Raw genomic sequence first — 21,285 nt, forward strand, 5'->3', positions numbered from 1 at the left:
ACTAATTTCTTCTCTTAGTTTCTGATAAACTTTGTTCCTAATCTGGTCGTTTATCTTCCCCTGTTCAAATCTACGTCTCAGCTGGGATTCCTGCTTTAAAAGATTTCGCAGATTTTCACACACAGTTGCTTTCTTCTTTAGTTTGGTCTCTAAAGTCTGCTGGGTGACCTTGAAGGTCTCTGCATTGTCTTGATAAACGTCCAGTTCTTGTTCCAGGACGGTAATTATGTCGTTGTATTTTTCCAATTCAGTCTCTGCTTGTAATGTTTGCTGCTTTTCATCACTTAACAATTTCTCCGTGATTAAAAGCTGAGACTGGATTTTCTCCAAGAGTGCCATTTGGGGAAAATAAATTTTGGGGTGTTTACACCCAGATAATTCCCGCTGGAGCTCCTCCCATGAAAAATGTAGAATAGACATGATTCTAGAAGCTCTTGGTCTTTTATCAAACTCAGAAAAAAGGTTTGAGGTTGTAAAAGATTATTGTCTCAGAGAGTCGATGTGTCTCACACTAGCAGTCGGCTGCTAATGAAGTGGGAGCTGGCTGATGCTAGATAATAGGACTCTGAGCCTTTATGACGTCACTTCAAATGATCACGTGGGCGGGGTGAAAGAAGAAGTAGTAGTAGGCACTGGTGGTCATAGTAACCCAAATGGGCGGAGCCTAACTTTAATGCATTTATCTCAGTCTGGACCATCGACCCAATGTTAACAGCAATAGCAGCACCTGAACGCCCCTTCCTTTAACATTATATGTCATAAAATGAACTTTAACCTGAACCAACGTATTTCTTTCAGAAAATGTGAAAAATGTCTTTTTTTCCCAAAATGTTGGCTTATAAGTCATTTTGTCCCACATTTTGAAAATTTTTGTCATATTTTATTATTTATCTCATTATAACATATTACAGTAACACAACACCAATGTTTAAAATGCATCATTATGGAGCAGCAGAGCTGTTTTTGTCAAAAACAACATAAACGAGAAGGGGGGGGGGGGGGCGCTGTGTCATATTGAAGAAAGTATCCGAGCAGAGCTAGAATTACGGCTGGGCTGGAAGCCCTCAACGTCCACACCCAGGGCTGTGTATCTGTATGACGTCTCGGGGCACCGGGGATTCTTGAGCAGAGAGGAGGATCAGCGCTGATATTTGATGCGCTCCAGGCAACTGCGTCCTGCGCACGGCGCATTGACAACGCGGCGCAACCCAATAAATCTAATTAACCCACGACCGTTCATGTCCGATCATATTCTGGTACTTTCTGTCTTTTATTCGTGCCTGACGCAGTCAGCTGCTGAGGAGGAGCTCACCTGTCCTCAGGTGACTTCACCTCATGGCACAGCCAGTGCAGTTTCGCGCCCGGTAGATCCCTTTGATCCGCTTAGTATAAAAGTAGGAAGCCAGGAAAGTGTTTTTCTGTAGAATTGAGAAGAGACGCAGGAAGATCAGAGACAGACGGGACAGGAAATTAGTCCCATAAAAACTAAACAAGCAGCTTAAAAAGGAAAACGTAGGTAGATTTATCCCACTGCAGCTTTTACCTAAAGCAATAATTTATAAGCAGGTAATATTTATATATTTGATACAATTCAGATCACCTTCAAAACTCAGTCCACAGGGCTGTAGCAAGGCATTTTGGAGGCCAAGGAAACAAAGACCCCACCCCCCACCCCGTGTCACTGGGCTCAGTGTAATTCACACCCTGGTTTTCTCAGCATAACTGGACATCACTGCACCTGGCGGTAAGGCGTTTCCTGTTTCCTGTTTTCAGTGTTGCACTCCGTGTAGCTGTTTGGTGTTTGGGGCTCGCTAAAGCTGATTTAATTTCTCCGTACTTGGATATCTCTGAGTTATTGTAGCACAAAAGCACGCTAAAACGCACATTTTCTGTTGTTCCACCTAGCTTTTAGGGAACCATTTGAGTCTGCACGCAGTTTATTTGGTACTGAACAGTTTGCTGCTCGTCCAGTTAGCTTAGCCTCAGCACGGCTATGGCTACTTCTGTCTCTGCTTCTCCGTCTCCTATCTCTTGCTCTCTGTGTCAGATGTTTAGTTACTCCTCTGCCTCCTTTAGTGATAATGGTACGTGTAATAAATGTAGCATTTTTGTAGCTTTGGAGGCGAGGGTGTCGGAATTGGAGTCCCGGCTCCGCGCTGTTGAAAAACCTGTAAACAGCCGTAGTTACTTAGCTAGCGCGGGGCTAACTAGCTCAGAACAACCCCGTAGCGACCCTCCAGTGGAACCCGAGCAGCCGGGACCTCAGGCCGGCTGGGTGACGGTACGCAGGAAGCATAGAACCCAGCCCGTGGGCCACCACCAACCCGTCCACGTTTCTAATAGATTTTCCCCGCTCAGTGACGCACCCACTGACAAGCCGACTCTGATCATTGGCAGCTCCATAGTCAGAAACGTTTCATTAGAGACTCCAGCAACCATAGTTAAATGTTTACCTGGGGCCAGAGCGGGCGACATTAAATCTTATCTGAAACTGCTGGCTAAGGATAAGCGTAAATACAGTAAGATTGTTATTCACGCTGGCGGTAACGACACCCGGTTACGCCAATCGGAGGTCACTAAAATTAATGTTGCTTCGGTGTGTAAGTTTGCCAAAACAATGTCGGACTCCGTAATTTTCTCTGGCCCCCTGCCTGATCGGACCAGTGACGACATGTTTAGCCGCATGCTGTCCTTCAACCGCTGGTTGTCTAGGTGGTGTCCTGAAAACAACGTGGGCTACATTGATAATTGGAAAACTTTTTGGGGAAAACCTGGTCTGATGCGGAGAGACGGCATCCATTCCTCTTTGGATGGTGCAGCTCTTCTTTCTAGGAATATGGCCAGTTTTATTAGTCCTCCATGACTACCCAGGGTCCAGACCAGGAAGCAGAGTCGTAGTTTAACCCACCCCTCTGCAGCTTCTGTACTGTTACCCACCCACTACCCCATAGAGACAGTGTCCTGCCCACGGTCAAAACCACACAGATTGAATATCAGGCTTAATAAAGCAAATCATGGAAATCTCATAAATATTAGAACAAATTCAACTGAGCAGAAAACTAGAAAAATTAAATGTGGGTTGTTGAACATTAGATCCATTTTTTCTAAGACTTTGTTAGTTAATGAGTTGATTTGTGATAATCAGATCTCTTTGCTCTCTCTCACAGAATCCTGGCTGCAGCAAGAGGACTATGTTAGCTTAAACGAGTCGACTCCTTCAAATTATTTAAATCATCACATTGCTCGAAGTACAGGGCGAGGAGGAGGAGTGGCAACCATTTTTCATTCGGACTTATTAATCAGTCCCTTACAGATTAATAGCTACAGTTCGTTTGAACATCTTATTCTTAGTTTTCCTAATCCAGATTGCAAAACTGTAAAACCACTCTTGTTTGTAGTTTTATATCGTCCACCAGGCCCTTACTCTGAGTTTTTGGATCAGATCTCTGATTTTTTATCTGATTTGGTGCTAAATACTGATAAGGTCATTGTAGTGGGGGATTTCAACATTCATGTGGACATCGAAAATGATTGCCTCAATGTAGCCTTTAGTAATATCTTAGACTCAATTGGTTTTACTCAAAGAATACATAGCTCCACCCACTCCTGCCATCATACATTGGATCTTGTTCTGACTTATGGCATTGAGTGTGAGGAAATAACAATCTTTCCACATAATCCAGTCCTCTCGGACCACTTTCTGATAACCTTTGAGTTTTTTATAACTGAGTTCTCGAGACATGAAAGTAAATTTCATTATAGTCGGTCTCTATCTGACAACGCTGTTGCGTCTTTTAAATCAACTGTTCCATCTTTACTGTCCTCAGCATCTCAGAGGCATGTAGCAGAGGGCAATATTTTCAGTTCTAGCTCCTCACAAATTGATGCCTTAGTTCATCATGTGAATTCCTCTTTACGTGTGGCATTAGATGATGTTGCCCCTTTAAAAAAGAAGGTAATTAGGGACAGGAAGTTGGCTCCCTGGTTTAACTCTCATCTACGAGCCTTAAAACAAAACTCTAGGAAATTGGAGAGAACATGGCGCTCTACGCACCATGAGGAGAACTACCTGTCCTGGAAAAATAGTCTTTTGCTTTATAAAAATAAGCTTCAACAAACTAGAACTGCTTATTTTTCAGCGTTAATTGAGGAGAATAAGCATAATCCTAAATTTATTTTCAGTACAGTTGCTAAACTTACACAGAATCGTAGCTCTGAGCCATCTACTCCCTTAGCCCTCAGCAGCAATGACTTCATGGGATTTTTTACAAGTAAAATTAATTCTATTAGAAACAAAATCTTTAGCATCCTCCCTAATGCGATTTCTTCTTCCTCAGTAAGTGAGGCAGCTTCAGAGGTGACTCTAGAACCTCATCTGTGCTTGAACCGTTTTGATCCAGTTGAGCTTTCAGAGTTATCAAAAATATTAGCTTCATCTAAACCTTCAACTTGCATTTTGGATCCAATCCCAACCAAATTATTTAAAGATGCATTTCCTTTGGTTACTGCCCCCATTCTAGATATAATCAATCTATCCTTAGTAAATGGGTATGTACCACAAGATTTTAAGGTTGCTGTAATCAAACCTTCACTTAAGAAGCCTTTTCTGGATCCAGATGACCCAATGAATTACAGACCAATATCTAACCTTCCATTTTTATCCAAAGTCCTGGAGAAAATAGTGGCCATCCAAGTATGTGAGCATTTAAACACTAATGCTCTGTTTGAGGAATTTCAGTCTGGTTTTAGAGAGTATCACAGCACTGAAACGGCACTAGTGAGAGTTACAAATGATATTCTTATGGCCTCAGATAAGAATCTTGTGTCTGTTCTAGTCTTGTTAGATCTCAGTGCTGCCTTTGACACAGTTGATCACAATGTTCTTTTAGAAAGACTTGAACATGTTGTAGGGATCAAAGGAGCAGCGTTAGGCTGGTTTAAATCCTACCTGTCTGACAGATTTCATTTTGTAAATGTACATGACAAATCTTCTTCATACTCCAGGGTTACTTGCGGAGTACCACAGGGTTCAGTGCTTGGACAATTCTTTTTACTATATATATATGCTCCCAATTGGTAAAATCATTAGACAGCATGGGATAAACTTCCACTGTTATGCTGACGATACTCAGTTATATTTATCCATTAACCCTGATGAACCTAATCGGTTGGGTAGATTACAGGCTTGTCTTGAGGACATAAAAAATTGGATGACTCTTAACTTCTTGCTTTTAAATCAAGACAAGACGGAAGTTCTCATCTTTGGACCAGAAATCCAGAAAAGGAAATTGCTTAGCCAATCGCCTGACCTTAATGGCATTACATTAATCTCCGAGAACAAAGCAAGGAACCTTGGTGTTATCTTTGACCAGGACATGTCATTCAAATCCCAGGTTTCACAAGTTTGTCGGATTTCCTTTTTCCACCTTCGGAATATTGCTAAGATTAGAAGCATACTTTCCAGGAGTGATGCTGAAAAACTAGTTCATGCTTTTATTACATCAAGACTGGATTACTGTAATTCATTACTCTCAGGAAGTCCACAGAATGTAGTTAAAAGTCTTCAGCTTGTCCAAAATGCTGCAGCTAGAGTTCTGATGAGAATTAAAAAGAGAGATCATATCTCTCCTGTCTTAGCTTCCCTACATTGGCTACCTGTTAAATTCAGAATAGATTTTAAGATCCTTCTTCCCACATATAAAGCTCGTAATAATCAAGGTCCATCATACATCAGTAATCTGATTGTTCCATATGTTCCTAACCGAGCACTTCGCTCTCAGACTGCAGGTCTACTGGTGGTTCCAAGAATATCTAAACTTAGGATGGGAGGCAGATCTTTTATTTATCAGGCTCCTCTCCTGTGGAACCAGCTCCCAGCTTTAGTCCGTGAGGCAGACACTTTGTCTACTTTTAAGAATAGGCTTAAAACATTTTTATTTGATAGGGCTTATAGTTAAAATCTGATGTTAGCCTAAATCTGGACAAGTGGGGGATTACAGGGAGGTGGAGTGTACAGTCGGTAAAGACGGCTCTCCCTTGCCTTGCCTCCAACATGCCTACATCTAAATAGGATAGGTTATCCAGAGTTAACTCTGTAGTTATGCTGCTATAGGCTTAGACTGCTGGAGGACACACTGACCACTTTTCACACTCTACTGCTTTCTTCTACAGTCTGCTCTTTAACTGTACTATTTTGTGCAATTTCAGCTGTTAACTTTATTTTCTCTGTGAGTGTTTTTCTCCCCAGAAGAAGCTGCGATGACGTTCTGCTGAGCTGTGGTGGCCTCATGGAGGGGGCCATCGACTAGCACACTGCTGCTAACCACTAATACATTCTCTCTCTCCTGATAATAACTTTTTGTTTTCATTGACTTTTGATGTGCTAATACTAGTTTATCCGTTTAATTATAGATCCACTAGGATAAATACAATAAAGTTTATCTTTCACCAAATACAATATTTACTAAGACATCACAATATAACTATAGACACATTGCTTGTGTGTGTGTGTGTGTGTGTGTGTGTGTGTGTGTGTGTGTGTGTGTGTGTGTGTGTGTGTGTGTGTGTGTGTGTGTGTGTGTGTGTGTGTGTGTGTGTGTGTGTGTGTGTGTCTGCCTGCTCTGTCTTCTCGATCCCCAGTGAGTCGTGGAGGATGGCTGCTTATACTGAGCCAGGATTCTCTGGAGGTTTCTTCCTGTTAAAAGGGAGTTTTCCTCTCCACTGTCGCTGCATGCTTGCTTAGTATGAGGATTGCTGTATAGTCACTGACACTAGTCAGTGACTTGATGCAATTTGCTGGGTTCCTTATATAGGAAACATTATTTCTGATTGGCTTAATGAACTGTGAATTGGAATGTTTATTATGTGAAGTGCCTTGAGACGACTCTTGTCGTGATTTGGCGCTATATAAATAAACTTGAATTGAATTGAATCAGAGAGAGTCAGACAGATGCTGGGTTTGTGATCAGCTCTCTGGCTTCCTGTATCACTGTGGCTCTTCGAGCACAATAATAAACTGCAGAGTTTTCAAGCTGCTCATCAGCAGATACACTTGATCCTTGTTGTTTTCTCTGGAAACGGTGAAGCGGTTCTGCACTGATGGAGAATAATATATGATGGTTCCACTGGGAGCAGAAATGTGTGTGACCCACTCCGGTCCTTTTACTTCAGCCTGTCTGATCCAGCTGATCTGAGCATCTCTATCTGATATTCCTGCACATGTACAGGTCAGCGTGTGGGATTCTCCAGGTCGTTTCAATGCTGCTTCAGATCATCCATATATATATATATATATATATATATATATATATATATATATATATATATATCTACTGGACAATTCATGTCCATAGGCTTGTATTATAAGTTTTTTTTCTGAAATGGGAGGTGGCTACCACTGCCATTTTGATTGTGTCACACATCTCGTCACGCCCAGACAATTCCATAAAAGGAAAAAGAGATGGAGCTGAGGGTGGGGCTGTAAGGTTGGGATCAAATTATGACACCCGTCGAACTGAAGCGATGTAGCTACAAGCTAACCCAAAGCTAATGCGGAGGTGGGAGCTAAGCTAACAGAGGTAGCTACCTAGCTACAACCGGAGCTAAGCGTGCGCACCACCGGAGCTGACCTGAAGTTCACACGGAGGTTTGCGGCACTTTTACCTGAAAATTATCGACCCTTGAATAAAAAGTATCAAATCCATAAGTTTATAAATTATTCCTTAAGAAAAATATATGTTGCTTTGAGCAAGTTTTCAATATTTTTAACACAGTTATTAGTGTTTGAGATTAATTAGCAAGCTAAGTGACTTAATATATTTCTAAAACGTAATACTTGTTTGTATCTTGTAAAGCAAAGTAGCCTTTTTTCTGGACTCAGAACAATTCACCACAAGTAAAGAGACATATACAGATGAAGAAAGCAAAAGATAACTTACTGGAAGAAATGGAATTATCATGAGAACCAGAACAAGAGAGCCTGATAACTACACAGCAGCGGAGCCCCGGGGGCGGATGAGGTTTGTCCTGGGTATCTCAAGGCTATAGATATTGTAGGGCTGTCGTGGTTGACACGTCTCTGCAACATTGGGTGGTCACCGGGGGCAGTTCCTGTAGAGTGGCAGACCGGGGTGGTGGTCCCCATCTTTAAGAAGGGTGACCTGAGGGTGTGTTCCAACCATAGGGGGATCACACTCCTCAGCCTCCCTGGAAAGGTCTATTCCAAGGTACTGGAGAGGAGGGTCCGATCGATAGTTGAATCTCAGATTGAGGAGGAGCAATGTGGTTTTCGTCCTGGCCGTGGAACTGTGGACCAGCTCTATACCCTTGCAAGGGTGATGGAGGCGGCATGGGAGTTTCCCCAACCAATCCACATGTGTTTTGTGGATTTGGAGAAGGCTAATGACCGTAACCCCAGGGGCACCCTGTGGGGGACGCTCCAGGAGTATGGGGTGGGTGGCTTTCTGTTAAGGGCCATTCAGTCCCTTTACCAGAGGAGTGTGAGTTTGGTCCGCATAGCCGGTAGTAAGTCGGACCTTTTCCCGGTGAGGGTTGGACTCCGCCAGGGCTGCCCTTTGTCACCGGTTCTGTTCATTACCTTTATGGACAGAATTTCTAGGCGCAGCCGTGGTGTGGAGTGTGTCGAGTTTGGTGGCAGGAGAATCTCGTCTCTGCTTTTGCGGATGATGTGGTCCTCCTAGCTTCATCCAGCTCTGACCTTCAGCTCTTGCTGGGTAGGTTCGCGGCTGGGATGAGGATCAGCACCTCCAAATCTGAGACCATGGTTTTCGACCTGAAAAGGGTGGCTTGCCAACTCCGGGTCGGGGGAGAGGTCCTACCTCAAGGGGAGGTGTTTAAGTATCTCGGGGTCTTGTTCACGAGTGATGGTAGTAGGGATCGAGAGATCGACAGGCGGATTGGTTCAGCATCTGCAGTGATGCGGACGCTGAGCCGATCTGTCGTGGTGAAGAGGGAGCTGAGCCAGAAAGCCAGGCTCTCGATTTACCGGTCGATCTACGTCCAAATCCTCACCTATGGTCATGAGCTTTGGGTAATGACCTAAAGAACGAGATCGCGGAATGAGTTTCCTCCGTAGGGTGGCCGGGCTCAGCCTTAGAGATAGGGTGAGGAGCTCGCACATTCGGGAGGGACTCGGAGTAGAACCGCTGCTCCTCCGGATCGAAAGGAGCCAGTTGAGGTGGTTTGGGCATCTGGTAAGGATGCCTCCTGGACGCCTCCCCAGGAGGCATTTCGGGCATGTCCTGCCAGCAGGAGGCCCCCGGGTCGACCCAGGACACGTTGGAGAGGTTACATCTCCAATCTGGTCCGGGAACGCCTTGGGGTCCTGCCGGAGGAGCTGGTTGAGAAGGCCGGGGAGAGGACGGTCTGGAGCTCCCTAGTTGGGATGCTGCCCCCGCGACCCGGACCCGGATAAGCGGAGGAAGACGACGACGACGACTCATGACAACTCTGAGGGGGGTGAATTTTTTTCTCACTCTTCTGTTTAAGTGTATTAAAAGCCTAAAATCCTGTATAATTAATGAGCATCAGACCCACGTGACTGCTGCCTCAGACCCACGTGACCACAGAGCTAGCTCTGTGGAAAGGCCTCAGTAGAGCCTCGGTCTGGCCTGGAAACTGTTCCGGGATTTTGAGTCTCTGTGTTTGTGTATTATTTTTTGGACATTATTTGTGCAATTGTTGGACAAAACGACTTGCTGTGGTATTAATTGCACTAATAGAGCGTCCAAGGAGTCTCCACTTCATTTTTTTTCTGTAAGTAAAGTTTTATGTATTTTAGGTCACTGCCGCCTTTTTATTAGCTGAGTTTATCAAAGTAGCTAGCTAACTACCATTTTAACATGTACTGTTTAACCACGAAATTTAGATGGAATATAGGGTACAATAATTAATAGGGCATATGTAAATGGGTAAAATGGTAAAGCCCAGTGCATTTAACATAAAAATGGGTTGGAATATGACGGAGCTCTCGGAGGGACACTTTTGTGTTCCATTCTTCCACCCGGTTCTCCCTAGCGGTCAGCTTGTGACCGCTTGTGGAGCTCTCGGACTCGGAGAGAGACCTGACCGCAGAAATACTGCAGCTCGGTGAGTTGGTTGATAGTGCTTGATGTTAGTCTCCAGAAGTCTGTGTGCCATCAGATAAACTCGCTTTTTTTTTCTGGTGCGGCTTATATTGAGGTGCGCTCGAAAGTCCAGAAATTACGGTAAGTGTTTTAAACCCATATGCTTAAAGCTAGGCGGACACTGTGCGACTTTTTCATTCATAGCACTCAGCTTCAGCTCAAACTATACGACTTCCTCGCAGGGCAGATCTCAAGAGCCATGTGCTCACACTGTATGACCCAGTTCTCGGATGCAACCTGACTGCTCACACTGTACGTCTGGTAGCAACACGTCGGACCTAAAAATATGCTAAAAATAGCAGTTTTTACACAACACATCAGATTTTCTTGTCTTGCCTGTTGTCCTTCGGGAGTGCTGCAGGAGGACACACAGGGATTTATGGGGGTTGGATGAGGACAATGAAATAAAGAAAGTAAATCTGTGTTTTGTGATCAGTTTAATTTGACATGAACACGACAAACACGCTTTCTTGACAATCTTTGTGAGTAAAAAAGTGTAGAAATAAAAACAAACAACGTATGTTATTAGGGAAATAGCGGGCGAGTGGTGTTGTCATGATTGCGCATGCGCCGTGAGCGGTTCTGATACTTTTTGGGTCGCAGATGCTCGCAGCGCCGCTTCAACAGTGCAATATCCTCACGAGGGACAAGCAAAATATCAAACCCGCCAGAAGTCCGTGCGAGCTCACGATTGCTGATCGGTAGCTGGTCACGTGGTGTTAATCGCCTCTCGTAACCCCCGTATACGACACGATGCTCAGCGCAAAACTCGCCCCAATCTTGTGGATTCTCACACAAGAGGAAAATCGGCTCAAAAAAGTGAAAAAGTCGCACAGTAGCTTAAGTAGTTCTTTGTATGAAGTTTTCCTCTAGGTGATCCAGAGAGGCTTGACCTTTAGGTTAGCAACCAAAGAAGAGAGTGCTGGACTCCCAAATCACACTCCCGCTTGTGCAGTGAACATTTTGAGAGTCATCACTTCACCACGGACTCCAGGGTACAAACACATTATTTCATATTTTGGTTAAGATTGAAAAAATTGAAGCATTAGCTGTATAATATACAGATGTTACATTGCTGTGTAACAAGAAGAACATTTTCCTGTCCCTTGAACTCTCTGTGACTAGGGCTGTTTAGATGGGAAACAATCACGTTATTAATTTCCATCTAATTCTATGGTTAATTATTCTGATAAACAAATTAACTTTTTTGTCAGTCTTTAATGTGTAACTTTATGTATTTGGATGAATGACAAATATTCGTGTTAAACTAAAACGTTAGGCAAGGAGAAATTAACAAAATAAGAAACATTCTACTGTTGTCAAATAAATCAAACTGTAATTAAAATATATATTTTCAAAGTGTCGATTCTGCATAAAATGCAACTACATATGTTTTATAAATAACAAACACTCTCCAAATGGCTTTTACACACACACACATGCATGCACGTGCACACACACACACACACACACAGTGGTCTTTGGATGTTTAATCAGAAGATTCAAGGATTCTTTGTTTATTCAGGGATTGTAGAACACTTCGTCTTGATTCAAGTAAGAGTCAGGGTTTATAAAAAGTAAGACTTTATTTTTCAAACTATTAAAACATGACAAGTTAACTAAGATTACTGTTAATGGATGGATCTAGGTGGATGGAACGAGATGTATGGTAACTATGTGTGAATATGATGTTAGGAGAACTTTCTTATCTAGAAGAGCTGAGTTCTGGGTGCAAAAGGGAAGAATTTGGCTTGTGTTAGGCTATGAAGTTGATTCTTATCAAAAAGCATCAGACGCTATCTGTGTGTCTACCTCACCCTTTCTTGGAGACCCTCTTCGTGGATCCGAAGGTCAGAGAGGTCAGATGACCTCTGGCACCGAGGGCTGTAGAATACCCGTAGCACCGACTCTCCAGTCCAGAGATGTCTCGGGTCACAACAGATGGATGGAACCATTTGTGTCTTGGAGGACCCTTAAGGAGTCGGAACAGTATCAGCTTTGTTCTGCAGTAACCGATTGCTGTGTCAGCAGTAGGCAGCTTTTAGCAGGGTTTTGGCAGCTGGCCAAAAATGCTCAGGGTTAAAGTTTTTCGCTCCGGACGGCCGTTCCGAAGTGCTCTCTAGAACTGAATGCTGAATGATGGAAAGCTGGAATGCGACTGCTGAATCACCTTAGTGATTCTGTTTTAATATTCTCATGTTATGAATTCTTGGCCAATCGGAACGTGCCATGTTAAGGGATATTACCAAGAAAACCTCAGACATCACGCCTTCTTGAGATACCGGATGCTCCGATCTGCGGTAAAGAAATATCTATGTGTCATGAGTTTAACTTAACTTTAATTTGTCCTTGTGTCTGAGTGCGGGTGACGATTGCCTTGTCATATCAAACATTACTGATTACCATATATATCTAACTCATTCAGTGTAATAATTCATTTCATACTTTCAGTAATTCAAGCACAGATCAATCAAAACATTATTATTATCCATATAACATTTGTTAATTTCATTTTATGAAAACGTTCACTTTATTCAGAGAGTGGGACTCCTGCAGTGTTATCAGAGAAGGCTTTGTTTGGGAACACAGGCTGACAACGTGTTCCTCCTGAAATGTCAACAAGGTTGCAGTATCCTTCTGGGCTTTTGGGAAGATAGAATGTAAAATCCACCTTAGGGATGGGACTTATGTCTGCAGATGACCGGTGGCATGTGTGTCAATATGTAGGTGAAAATTGATCATTTCTGGACATTACAACTCTGATTGGTCTTTGAATGTTTAATCAGAAGATTCTAGGATTCTTTGCCTTTTCAGGGATCAATCACACTTCGTATCAATTCAGACAGTCGGGTTTATAAAAAGTAAGAATTTATTTTCTAAACAATTAAAAACATGACAAGTTAACTAAGACTACTGTGATGGATGAATCTAAGTGGATGGGATGGGATGTATGGCGATCGAATGGTGTGTGTTTATCAGAACCTTGTATCTAGAAGAACTGAGTTCTGGGTGTGAAAAGGAATTTGGTTTGCATTAAACTATGAAGTTGGTTCTTATCAAAATGGCATCAGACGTAATCTGGCTGTGTCTACCTCACCCTTTCTTTGGAGACCCTCTTCGCGGATCCGGAGGTCAGGGAGGTCGGATGACCTCTGGGCACTGAGGTTCAGTAGATTAACCGCAGCACCGACTCTCCAGTCCAGAGATGTCACCAGGCACACAGGTTGGGACTAGTTGTGTCTAGAGCAGCTGTTTCTGAATAGCTGAAGGAACCATTTTGCTGTGTCAGCTGCATGCAGCTTTTAGCTTGTCAAAAGCTTGTCAAGAGAAGCGGTGGTTAGAGAGTTTTCCCTCGGTGGCCAGTCTGGAGTTCTGCTCAAACTAACAGAATCACTCCGCAAGTGATCCTGTTTTAATATTCTCATATTATGATTTACTTGACCAATCGGGACGTGCCATGTTGAGAGGTGTTAACAAGCAAACCTCAGAACATCACGCCTTCTCAGATACAGGATGCTCTGATTTGTGGCTAAGAAAATATCTATGTGCAGTGACGTTACTTTGACTTTAATTTATCTCTGATGAACCTTGTGTCTGAGTGTAGATAATGATTCACTTGTTAAACCAAACATTATTGATCATAACATCAAAATGTTTCATTGTAATATTAAAATTCATTTAAACCTTATTAACTTAGGCACAGATTCATTAAAACATTTCATTTAACCATGTTGTTTATTTCATTTCATGATTTATTAACTCATATGAGATGACAATGTTCACTTTATTCAGATGCATGAGGAATCCTGTGGTCTTATCAAAAAAAGGCTTTGTTTGGGAACACAGGCTGACATCTTGTTCCCCCTGAAATGTCAACAAGCACTGCAGTATCCTTCTGGCTTGTTGGAAGATAGAATGTAAAATCCACCTTAGAGGATGGAATTAGGTCTGTGGATGACCGGTGGCATGTAGGTCAACATGTAGGTGAAAACTGACCATTTCTGGACGTTACACCTTGATACAAATACCTTTTCCAATATTTTAGAAAACTGTGGAAGCAGTGACACCGGCCTGTAATTATTGAAACTATGTTTATCACCACTCTTATACAAAGGAATGACTTTATTTGTTTTCATTTCATCAGGAAAATTTCCAGTAGAAAGTATTTGTTCATCTCACGATGTTTGATTTGTGTGTGTGTGTGTGTGTGTGTGTGTGTGTGTGTGTGTGTGTGTGTGTGTGTGTGTGTGTGTGTGTGTGTGTGTGTGTGTGTGTGTGTGTGAGTGTTTGATTTTAAAGTTTAAAACCCAACCTTCTAAGGGTGTGTGCCTTATCTTCTGACCCTCAGCAGAAAGGCAAAGAGACGAAGATGGTGTTGATCCCTCCCAGCATCAGGACCCAGAGGATGCAGCAGGGGTGTGGGGGTGGTAAATGAGCACAGACAAAGATGTACTTGAACGGCCTCTTGGGACGGGTCTGCCAGGCTTTCAGGGTAACACAGAGCCCACTGCAGAAGAGATGGGTCATAATCCCTCAGCAAAAGCAGCGCACATAACATAACACAGTATCAAGCCCTGGCCTCTGATGTGCACGGATAAATTAAACAAGATGTGTGTGCATTAAGCTCCTCAGGACAGAGAAGCTGGTTTGGATCATCTGTCACAGAAACATCAAGAGGTGAAGCAGCAAACCTGCAGATTTAGAATTAATCAGAATCAGAATCAGAATAGGTTTATTGCCATTGTCAGTGAACAAACAATTCACAAACTAGGGACTTGCTTCGGCACTAATGTGCTACATATAACATGAATAATAAGATTAAAAATAGAATAAAATAGAATAAAAAAAAACTAGAATAAAACTTTCAGCTATAAAAAATGGCAGGTAATGGTAACATGGCCGATGACGTGACGTTGTGTCGAGTACAGAAGACGAGCATGGTTGTGTGTTTATAAGCTGTTCACAAGTCTAACGGCAGATGAAAAGAAGCTGTTCTCATGGCGGGAGGTTCTGGTCCGGATGGATCGTAACCTCCTGCCTGAGGGAAGCGGCTCAAAAAGTCTGTGACCCGGGTGCGAAGGGTCAGCTGCTATCCGACCTGGTAGTGTCCCGGAAGCCTCTGACCTGAGTCTTTCATGTATATTGGCGCTTTTTACGACTGAAAATAATTGAAAGGCTCAGGTCAGACGCTTCCAGGCCAAACCCAGCATTATCACAAGATCTTGCTGTTATTGATGAAAAAATCAACAAACAACTTTTAATCATGCATGATTGCTAAATACCAATTCACAAATTAAAGTGTATTAATGTTTTCTTACATCTCCAATTATAAATATCCAACTTTTTTAACAAACCAACACTACCTGACAATTGGTTGAATGTTTACTTTTTATTTTTCATAAATTACAGAATCTGATGGATGCCAGGTGTATAGATCAAATCTGAGGTCAGGGCATTCTGTCGTCTGACTTTGTGTGTGTGTTCAGATTTGCTAGCATAAATCAGTCTGTTACAGCTGTTGTACCTCTTTTCTCTTGAGGATCCCCTTTCCTGTATCCAAGACAAGCCAGGACCCCCAACACCCACTCCTACTGACATACACGCACAAAACGTGGTTCATTACAAACTTTATACAGACATAGAGAGTTAAAACTCTTACATAGTAGAGGTGTGAATCTTTATAGTCTCCCGGTATGATCATTGGGTCAATGATTTGACTGGATATCCCGATGCATCCCGACTGTTTCATATGGATGTGTTTTCATCTATAAATAGAAGATGCCAGATATGGGCTCCAAAACATGTGTGATGTAACATGCCATCCCCAAAAGCTCTTCACTCACAACAGTCCTCAGGACAATGGAAAAGTGCAAAACATTTAAGAAGATTTACCAAAGTAAAAAACATCTGATTCCTCTTTCAGCAGCATCTCAGCATCTGCAGAGCATGTTTCTCCCACAGCCTGACTAATCTAAAAAAAATACTGAAAACCTGAAGGACATGTCCAATTTTTGCCATTATCATAAGTTATGAAATCCAAAATGGGTCAATTTAATTATTTAATAAAATAGTTTGATCCTTTTTTTTGTTCACTTGTAACACAGGGGAAGGCAGCTAAACTGCATGTTTTAGTTGTTTCTGCAAAGTTGACTTTAATATAGCTTCATGAGCTGCTTAACAAGTGATTCCACCATGATATCAGGCATGCTGGAACAGGGAAACAATTAAAACATGTTTACATCAAATAAAACACACACACACACACACACACACACACACATATAGCACTTAAAAATACAGAAACACATCCACCCCACCAAATAACACTGATGACCACACCAGATATAATTTTACCATCCCAAGGCTTCCATTATATTATACACTTATATTTCATACTATATCATAACATAAATGTTAAGTGGAAAGCATCTCTTCCAGACTTTTAGTGCTTCTTGTTGTGGAATGTCCAAGTCATTTAGAACAGCGAAAAGAGCCGCAGCGACCTTTGCTTCAGACGCCATCTTCGTTGTTTATGAGAAACTGAGTGTTGCGGTGTGTGACGTACACTGCTCAGTGCTGAGAGTGTACGGGGTGTCATTTGTAAAGTCAAACAGTCATAATGTAACAGCAGTTGTTTTGGGTTATTTAGCCTATCACAAGAGAAAATATAGGAGTTAATTATTCAAAGTCATATTCTCACCATATTATTTGTACATTTATTAATATTAAAATTCCCAACTGAATAGTTAGCAAGCTAAATATTAAGTTTAGAGTAAAATGTTTTTTTTACAAGCTAAATATTTAGCTCAGACCTAAATATTGATTCTTGCTAAATCAATATTTAGGTTTAGCCCCAAAATAAATATTTAGCTGGGATCTAAATATTTATTTTGGAAAATAAATATATAATTTGGAGCTAAATATTTTGTTTGTAAACTAAATATTTATCTCAAATTTATATATCTAGTTAGTAAATTTTATATTTAGTTAACAAACTAAACATTTAGGTCAGACCTAAATATTCATTTTTCAAACAAAATATTTAGGTTTGATTGAAATATTTAGTTTGTAAAATAAATAGTTACCACTAAATTAAATATTTAGCGTGCTAACTAAATACTTAGTTGGGGACTTTAACGTTTTTGTATAACATAATGTATGTATAACATTTTGACAATATGAAATAGAAAAATGCACTCCTATTATTTGTTTTCTGTTATGATAGGCTAAATAACCCAAAAACTGCTATTTTATGATGAGTGTTTGACTTTGCAAATGGCACCCAATAAGGGTGAACCTAAAGTTCAGGATTAAAATCAAACCTTAGAACGAACCAACCCACAGCAAATAAAAAATTGCGATTGTATTTAAGACAGTCTGAGGTTTCCTGATGGGACAAGGGGTGAGAGAAGTACATGACCTCACCACAAGATGGCGATTCAGTTCAACAGTTGGTTCAGCTGTTACAGATGAGAAGAAGAAAATATCATTTCTATAGCATCTCTCAAGATAAAAATCACGAGGCGCTTCACAAAAACAAAAACAAAAAAAATGTAAAAATATAGAAAAGCATTTAGAAAATGTTTAAAATATATTTACAATGAGCAAAAATAAGCAATTGCGATTTAAAAGAAAAAATGTTAAGAAAGAGAGATAGTGAATAGGAAAGAGGGAAATCAGTGGATCCTGAGGAAGGTGGAATATGTTGGGAGAGCAGAATAAAGAGAGAGTGGTGAAGAAGGTCATACAAAAGCCAGCTTGAACAAGTGAGTCTTCAGCTGCTTTTTAAAGGAGACCACTGAGTCCACTGATCTCAGGCTCAGGGGGAGAGAGGTCCAGAGTCTGGGGGCCACAGCAGCAAATGATCTGTCACCTTGGTCTGTAGCCTGGTGCGTTGCCCAACCAGATGCACTCTAGAGTTTTGGAAAGACTTTAGTAGATGCATTATTTTACAGCTCTACAAGGGCTTCACTTTAAAATGGAAAATTATGTATTTTTGTTGCATGTACTTAAAAAAAGACGTATACTTTATTATAAATTTATTGGTTATTCTAGCTAAATTCTCTTTCCACAAACGCAAGTATCATAACCAAAAAACAAATTTTAAACACTATTAATGACATTCTATCCTATATAACATTGATTAGTGGATGGCTAAACAAAAGGGTTTAAAACTATCAATATTAGCGTGAGCTACAATTTTTTTGAATGTATGTAAGATTTCTACAGTGCACTCCCTGGCATACTGTATGTTCTTTGTTCAATAAAGTTCTAAGAAAAAAAACTAGAGTTTGGAACTATGCAGTGCTGAATTGTAAGTAACTTAAAATAAATGTATTTGATAAAATAAAGAAAATAATTGTGAATAATAGTAATAATAATAGGACAAAATTCACAAAGTTCTATGTAAACCTCTAGAATTAAGTTAAATCTAAAATACATTACATCAATAAAATATTAATATTGAAATCTAAGCATGGATGTGGTGATATAACCTAAATATCTAAATGCAAAATGGACGTAGCCTACCAAAACAATTGTGAAAAGATCTCCTCTAACATCTCAGAGGTCTTTTTTTTTATCAGTGCTCCTGTCTGGGAGCTCACTGCATGTTGATACATGATCCCTGATTAAAGAGTCCACCAGGCAAGCTATCAGAGTCTGAGATGTTAGAAAGGGGCTCTCCTGACTTTTATTTTGACATGTGTCATTCATTCAGACAGTCTATAAATTGTTTACCATATATATTCTGTACCTTGATTATATAAATTTATGCTTTGACAGCCTGTCATTCATTTAATTATTCAGCCTATAATTTATTTGGATAGATATATATTTATTTTCAAACAGTCTGAACAGTCTTATTTCATTTCAGACAGTCTCATATTTATTTTTGTATAGTTCTCTATTTATTAAAATTAGATGACTTTTTAGTACACCTATCCTTTTTCCAGACAATCAATTTCTTTTCTTTGGGTCACTACCCAAAGCTCGTGACCATAGGTGAGGGTAAGAACGTAGATCGACCGGTAAATCGACGTCTTTGCCTTCCAGCTCAGCTCTCTCTTCACGACAGACCAGTACAACGCCCGCATCACTGCAGACGCAGCACAAATCTGCCTGTCGATCTCATGAACAAGACTCTGAGATACTTAAACTCCTCGGCTTGGGGCAGAACCCCATCCCTGACCCTGAGAAGGCATTCTACCCCTTTCCGACTCAAGACCATGGCCTCAGATTTAGAGGAGCCAATTTTCATCCCAACTGCTTCACACTTGGCTGCAAACCACTCTAGTGAGAGCCACAGATTGCGTTCTTATGAAGCCAACAGGACCACATCATCTGCAAAAAGCAGAGACTCAGTCCATAAGCCACCAAAGAGAATGCCCTTAATACTGGGCTGCGCCTAGAAATCCTGTCTATAAAAGTTATGAACAGAATCGGTGATAAAGGGCCGCCTTGGCGAAGTCCAACTCTCAATGGAAACAAGCCCCACTTACTGCCAGTAATGTGGACCAAGCTCTGACACCATTTACATAGTGAACTAAAAGCCCGTATCAGAGGGCCTGGTACTCCGAAGTACCAACCACAGCACCCCCCGAGGGACCCGGTCAAACACCTTCTCCAAATCTACAAAATACATGTAGATTGATTGGGCAAACTCCCATACACCCTCCAGGACCCACCTAACGGTATTGAGCTGGTCCAGTGTTCCACGGCCAGAATGGAAACCACATTACTGTTTCTAAATCCGAGGTTAGGCAAACCCTCCTCTCCAGAACCCCTGATCATACCTTACAAGGGAGGCTTGGGAGTGTGATCCCCCTGTAGTTGGAACACATCCTGCAGTCCCCCTTTTTAAATAGGGGACCACCACCCCAGCCTGCCAGCCCAGTGGAACTGCCCCGATGTCCACGCAATATTGCAGAGCCGCATTGGTTAACACAACTCTACAACATCTAGAACCTTAATCTCACCCAGAGCCTTGACATCGAGGAGCTTTTTGACCACCTCAGTGACCTCACCACCACAGATTGGTGAGCCCAATCCCAAGTCCTCAGATTCTGCCTCCTCACTGAAAGACCTGGACTGAGGAGGTCTTTGAAGTACTCCGCCCACCGATCCACAACATCCCGAGTAGAGGTCAGCAGCACACCATCACCACTGAAAACAGTGTTGGTAGCACACTACTTTCCTCTCCTGAGGTTCCAGATGGTAGACCAGAATCTCCTCAAAGCCATAAGGAAGTCTTGTTCCATGGTCTCACTGAACCTCTCCCACGCCCGGGTTTTTGACTTTGTAGAAGCCCGGGCCACATTACTCTTGGCCTGCCGGTACCCATCAGCTGCCTCTGTAGTCCCACAGGCCAAAAAGACCCAAAAGGACTCATTCTTCTGCTTGACTGCATCCCTAACAGTCGGTGTCCTTCAGCGGGTGACATGACGTTATTTGTTTGGGTCCATCTGTTGTAGGCTTCACCTAAACTCACTCTGGTTCTAGATCTTTTATGGTAGCTCCTCTTCTGAGAAGGATAATGACAATAAGCTGCTTGACTTGCGGAGTCCGCCATTTTCCAGGCTCGCTGTGCCAAGTAGACTGTTTAGCTGCCTGCAATGCTGCCCTCTATTGGCTGGTAGATGTAAACATAAACCCAATGTCGTGCCCGTCAACCAAATTTTTTATTATTTTTTTATTAAAATATGTACCTTCATTCTGCAAATCTCTAAACACCCCATGGAGGTATTATTTATATTCCATGTTGAACCTTTAATGCACCAATAAGTGATTTGAAGACATACATAGAACATAATGTTTCTTACTTTTATTCTCAGTTCAGAAATGGGACTGTGGGGTTTTTGGTTGTGTGTATGTGTGTGTTTGTGTGTGTGTGTTTGCATTTGTGTGTGTTACCATCTCACCCTCAGTTTTCCCGACTCTAAAATGTCCTTACATCAGGCCAGGGTCAGAGTTTTCTTAAAGTTGTGCACATTTTCCTGTCAAGTTTTTATTATAAATCACAACATTTGGTAACACTTCCTTTTACAGTCCCCTAATTTCTAAGTACTTACATGGTAATTACATAGAAAGTTAAAGTGGATTATTGTTTCTGAGATCTTAAACAGTTATTTCCATGTAACTC

This window comes from Nothobranchius furzeri, chromosome 12, assembly GCF_043380555.1.
Source record: "Nothobranchius furzeri strain GRZ-AD chromosome 12, NfurGRZ-RIMD1, whole genome shotgun sequence".
Lineage (NCBI taxonomy): Eukaryota > Metazoa > Chordata > Actinopteri > Cyprinodontiformes > Nothobranchiidae > Nothobranchius > Nothobranchius furzeri.